We start from the raw sequence: 6,058 nt of genomic DNA, 5'->3' as shown, positions 1-6,058 counted from the left end.
TAACCTGAAGGAAATAATGCCCTTGGTCCAAGTATGCATATAATATTATGTCTAATAAATGCGGTTCAGTATTAATTAACAAGTTAATAATTAAGTGAGATCAAGTGAGCTGAATGCCTAGCTAGAGGCCGCTTCAGTTCAAGTGGAATTAATGATATTAATCCACAGCTTACTCTTGACTGAACCCGTAGGGTCACACAAATAGTACGTAAACGGATCAAGTATTTTATGGTATTAAATACTCCATCTTTGGATATTCGGAATCGACGGATCTTGGTTTCAGTGGGAGCTGAGATCGTCACAAGCAAGAAATGAATACTCCGGAAACGATGATATTACCGGAAACGGAAATATGGATAGTATCGGAAATATAAATATTATCCAAGTCGTAGATGTTGCCGTAAACGGAAACATGGTACGTATCGAAAAATATTATCGGAAATGGAAATATTACCGGAATCGGAAATATTCCCGGAAACGGAAATATTGTCAGAATCGGAAATATTATCGGAATCGGAAAATAATTCCGGAAACGAAAATATTAAATATTTGCTCGAAACGGAAATTAATTCCGGAATCGGAAATACTAAATATTGTTCGTATCGGAAATGAATTCCGGAACCGGGAATTTAATCGGAAGCGCATCGTACGAATTAGCATCGGACGAGGCTTGCTAGACGAAGGCCCAGCACGAAGCCAGGCCCGCGCCCAGCAAGCCGAGCGCCCAACATGGAGCTGCCACAGCCTCGCCAGGCCCAGCACAAGGCCAGGCCCAGCTAGGCCTTGGCGCGCGCACGCTAAGCGTGTTGTTGGGATGCGAGCAGCGACTGCTCGTGTGGGCCGCAAGGCCTGCGCGGGTGGTGCGATGCTCGTGGCCATACGATGCTCATGTTCGTAACGAATCCTAATCCTATCGGAATTCGTGTATTGATTAAATCCTAATCGTAATAGATTAAGTTTATTATTTAGAGTTCAAGTTGGATTCTAATTAATAAATCCAAATCCTAGTAGGATTATAATTCCTTTTCCATACCTCCATAAATAGGAGCCTAGGGTCATAATTTATAGACACAATTGAAGTATTCTAAAGGTAAGATTTTAAAGAAAAATCAGCCATACACTTGCATCTAAATAGCCGAAATTCCTAAGCAACCTTAAGGGTGAGTCTAGTTGGTCAAGCTTAAGGCGGATCCGGACGTGCTGTGGACTATCTACGGAGGGACGACACTTGGAGTCCTAAAGACTTGTTCTTGTTCGGTTCGGGCGCAGCTAGGGAGGGCACGCAACAAAGTGTATGCATCTAAACTATGCTAAATGATTATGTGTAAATAATATGTTTTCCTGGCTTTATGGTTTTTCCGCATGATTTATGTTTTGTCATATGAATCATAACCTAACAGTGGTATCACGAGCCTCTTATTATTTTCATAATCTAAATTGCATAAACATGGTTAAATTTTACAAATTTGCAAAGAATTAAAAGGGGTGATTAATTTTCGTAATTGTTAATTAATTGCAAATTGCGTTTATTTAATTATATGTGCGCAGTTTTTCGGCAGTTTCTTCGTTACTCATCCAAATCGAGTGATTTTTGTGTCAATTCCGCATGTAAAAGGCATTCTAAATTTTTGACAATTTTTTTTTTAGGCCGAACCCAGAATTCCCAAATTCGAAGCCTAACTATGACTTTTCGGAGGTTTTAGTTTTTCGAACGCAAAAGTTTGTAAATTTAAGATGTTAAATTAAATATTTGCGATTCTTGTTGATAAATCTTGAATCTTTGATTGACCTACTGTATATGTTTAAAAAGTTTGAATGCCTAGCCTTGTTAATTATACAACCTAATTTCTAATTATGATTAATTTGTTGAAATTCGAATAATTTAGAATTGATTTGATTTTCATAATTAATTAATAATTTAATTAGGTACCAATGATTAAAAACCACCATAAAAAATTGCTAATTTGTGTTAAATTTTAAATTTTTATGACCTAGATTTGAATCCATGTTAATCGGAAATTGATTGATTAATAAATTTTCGATTTTTTGCCCTAAAATTATGAAATTAATATGATTTATTAATTTGTCATTAATTTTGGAAATAAATTCTTTAATTTTTATCCAATTCTCTCATAAAACTTGCACGCACAAAGCAATGGACGCTACGTGTTACCCTTAAGGGGTGTTGCATAGTGCGGGCATGCGACGACGAGCAAGGGAGCTCGTCACCCATGCGGTACGAATGCAGCGAGCAAGGCGAGTAGCACGCGAAGCCCTGCCTTGCGTCGAGTGCTGTGATGATGCATGGGCGGATGGGCGAAGAAGCAAGGCGGGCGAGTAAAGGCAGGCGCCCGCGCGCGGGCAGCGAGGGGTGCCTGGCAGCAACGAGCGCTGCCTCGCCCAGCCTCGCCAAGCAACTGTTGCGCTACGAAGCAGCGAGCGATGCTGCGCGCAAGCGTGGCTCGGCTTGCTGCGTTTGCGCGTGGCAGCTGCTCGTGCCTTGCTGTGCAATCACTCGTGAGGGGCGATGCTGCCTCGAGGACTCGACGGGGCATGGGCGCAAGCCCAAGGCCTCGTCTTGACCCGATTGATGCGTTTTGAATTTAAATTTTTATTTTCAGTTCGGAAACGATTTTAATTAATTTTAAAATTCGTAATTTAAATTGTTTTCTTGGATTTTAATTTTGAATATTATAATTATTATAAATTTTATTTATACTAATTATTTTACTAAAATTAAATCTTGAATTAATTTAAATTCGTTTAATTCAACTGAAATAAATTAAATTAATGGATTCGATTGTAAATTTGTATGAGCTTTAAATTTTAATTAAATTTGTATGTTTCCGGTTAGACTAGAAATACATTTTTATGTTTAAAATTAGTAAAGCATATGAATTTATTGGTTTAAGTGGGAGGATTTTTAGTCATAAACTCTTGATTAGGTCTACAAATCCTTTAAGGTTAAACAACTTGATTAGAATTAATAAGGACTGAATAATTGGTAGATTATTGGTGCCCTTAATTAATTGCTGCAAATATTTATGTGATGTATAACGTGTTTTACTAACCAGCTATGTGGGCCATTCATGATAATGAATGGGTGAATGGTATATATTGTATATGTACTGTTTTTCAGGTTATTGAGTGACTAGTATGGCCCAAATAGGATAGAAAATATGGTCTGCGTACCATTAATTTGAATGTAATTGGTCTAATGCACCAAATTTGTTTTTCAATTTAAATATGGTCTGCGTACCATCAAATAGTTGTAATTAGTTTAATTATAGCTTATCCTATTTGAAGAAAATGGCGCCTCCCACGGTGAAATTCAAGACGAAGTTACCATTTTCGAGACGGACTTTGAAGTTGAAGCTTCAAGATGAAGTCGGGCCATACTAGATCACATTTATCTTATGCATGCTTTAAGTTATTTATTGCTTTAAATATGTCTTAATTATGCATGAGATTGTGGCTTGATTATGTTGCATGATTAAGGATTTTAGTTCACTTAAAATCTAACCAACATAGTAAGAGCCTTAAGTTCCAAACTTAAAAATTGAGTTAAAAGGTGCCATGCCAAAATAAACACTTGCTTGGATATCCTTTACATCAATCTAGTAATAGTTTTCGCTCAGCGAGGTGTTACTTATTGGTCCTAAAGGGGTAAGGTACACAAATAATTGTGAGTACATGTTAGTTTTGGTGAAACTCAACGATATAAGTAAGGAGTCCTTTTATGTCGTGGCAAAATCGATAGGTTTACCTAATAAGTTCTTAGACGTACCTATCAACCAAGAGTAGTTTCTAGACTATTAGCAAAAGGCTTTTGCTTACCTAAAAGATTTTAGAATTGAGTCTAAATACATAATGTGCTTAATTCTTCAATGGATTTTAGGGTCTTGGAATCATTTTATTCACACCTGCCGGAACACATTGTTAGGTTATGATACATATGACAATTCATAAATCATGCGGAAAAACCATAAAGCCAGGAAAGCATATTATTTACACATAATCAATTAGCATAGTTTAGATGCATACACTTTGTTGCGTGCCTTCCCTAGCTGCGCCCGAACCGAACAAGAACAAGTCTTTAGGACTCCAAGTGTCGTCCCTCCGTAGATAGTCCACAGCACGTCCGGATCCGCCTTAAGCTTGACCAACTAGGATCGCCCTTAAGGTACTTAGAATTTTCGGCACATATAGGAAATTGTATGACTGAATTTTTGCTCTCAAAAATCACTTTGAATACTTGAATACTCGATATAAATTGTGAGCATTGATCACCTATTTATAGGGCATGGGTATCGGATATTAGAATCCTACTAGGAAACGATTTAGTGAATCTGAATTAATCTAAAATCCAATCACTTAATTTATCTAGTAGACTTAGGAAATCAATCATATACGAATCCTAACCGATCAAGGTTTCGTACGCAAGCACAAACACACACGCAGGCGCAGCAGCCCACGAGGGGCGCCATGCGCGCGCGCACGCTGAGCCCAGGCCCAGCAAGTGCTCGCAGCCCACGAAGGGCGCGCGCCTGCTGGCCTTGCTCTCGCGTTTGGGCTTTGCTTGCTTTGGTCGCGCGCGGGCTTTGCTAGGCGTTGGGCCTAGCTTCGTGCTAGGCCTTGCGTCTAGCAAGCTCGTCCGATGTTTATTCGTACGATACGCTTCCGATTAAATTCCCGGTTCCGGAATTCATTTCCGATACGAACAATATTTAATATTTCCGATTCCGGAATCAATTTCAGTTTCGAACAAATATTTAATATTTCCGTTTCCGGAATTATTTTCCGATTCCGATAATATTTCCGATTCTGACAATATTTCCGTTTCCGGCAATATTTCCGATTCCAGCAATATTTCCATTTCGGATAATATTTTCCGATACGTACCATGTTTCCGTTTCCGGCAACATCTACGACTTGGATAATATTTATATTTCCGATACGATCCATATTTCCGTTTCCGGCAATATCATCGTTTCCGGAGTATTCATTTCTTGCCTGTGACGATCTCAGCTCCCACTGAAACCAAGATCCGTCGATTCCGAATATCCATAGATGGAGTATTTAATGCCATTAAATACTTGATCCGTTTACGTACTATTTGTGTGACCCTACGGGTTCAGTCAAGAGTAAGCTGTGGATTAATATAATTAATTCCACTTGAACTGAAGCGGCCTCTAGTCAGGCATTCAGCTCACTTGATCTCACTGAATTATTAACTTGTTAATTAATACTGAACCGCATTTATTAGACTTAACATTGAATGCATACTTGGACCAAGGGCATTATTTCCTTCAGTCTCCCACTTGTCCTTAGGGACAAGTGTGCATTTCCTAATTCCTTTGTCGCTCGATGCTTGCTCTTGAACATAAGGTAAGAGTTGTCATCCTTATTATGTCTAGAGGTGTTCCTCGGTTTCAGAGTTCAACTGATCAAATAAACAGATAATCATAGCCTATGATTCATCCGAGCACGGCCATGCATTTCACAGTTTCTAGCTCTCCGAGTGGCCTTGTACAACTTTTAAGCATCTCATCCCGATTTATGGGAGGACAATCCCAATCTTGCGATCTTGAGATTAGACTTCGTTTGATAGGTGATTACCTGAGCGTTGCCTTTATAGCCTCCTTTTACGGTGCGACGGTTGGTCAACGTCAAAGCAACCAGTTCTCAAACAAGTAATCTCAAATCACTCAGGTATTGAGGATTTAGTGTCTAATAATTTTAATGAAATTTACTTATGACAGATTTTCATCTCTTATAGTAAAGTTTTATAGTTCTTGTCCGATACTAGTCTTCCCAAAGTAAGTATCTATGCAAATGATTATGACATTGCCATGTCCACATAGTTCAAGAAACAGAACTACTAGTCATCTTGCATTCTAGTCGTCTAACGTTTTCTATGCGTCCAATTTTATAGAAAACTCCGACTAGGGACCATTTTCAACCTTTGACATTCAAGTTCACTTGATAGACATTTCTTAGTCACAGGACTGGTCCTGACAGTCTATCTTGAATACATCTTCAAATTGAAGGGACTCAT

The sequence above is a fragment of the Spinacia oleracea genome, chromosome 1, assembly GCF_020520425.1.
Source record: "Spinacia oleracea cultivar Varoflay chromosome 1, BTI_SOV_V1, whole genome shotgun sequence".
Taxonomy (NCBI): domain Eukaryota; kingdom Viridiplantae; phylum Streptophyta; class Magnoliopsida; order Caryophyllales; family Amaranthaceae; genus Spinacia; species Spinacia oleracea.
Note: the sequence above shows the minus strand (reverse complement) of the source record.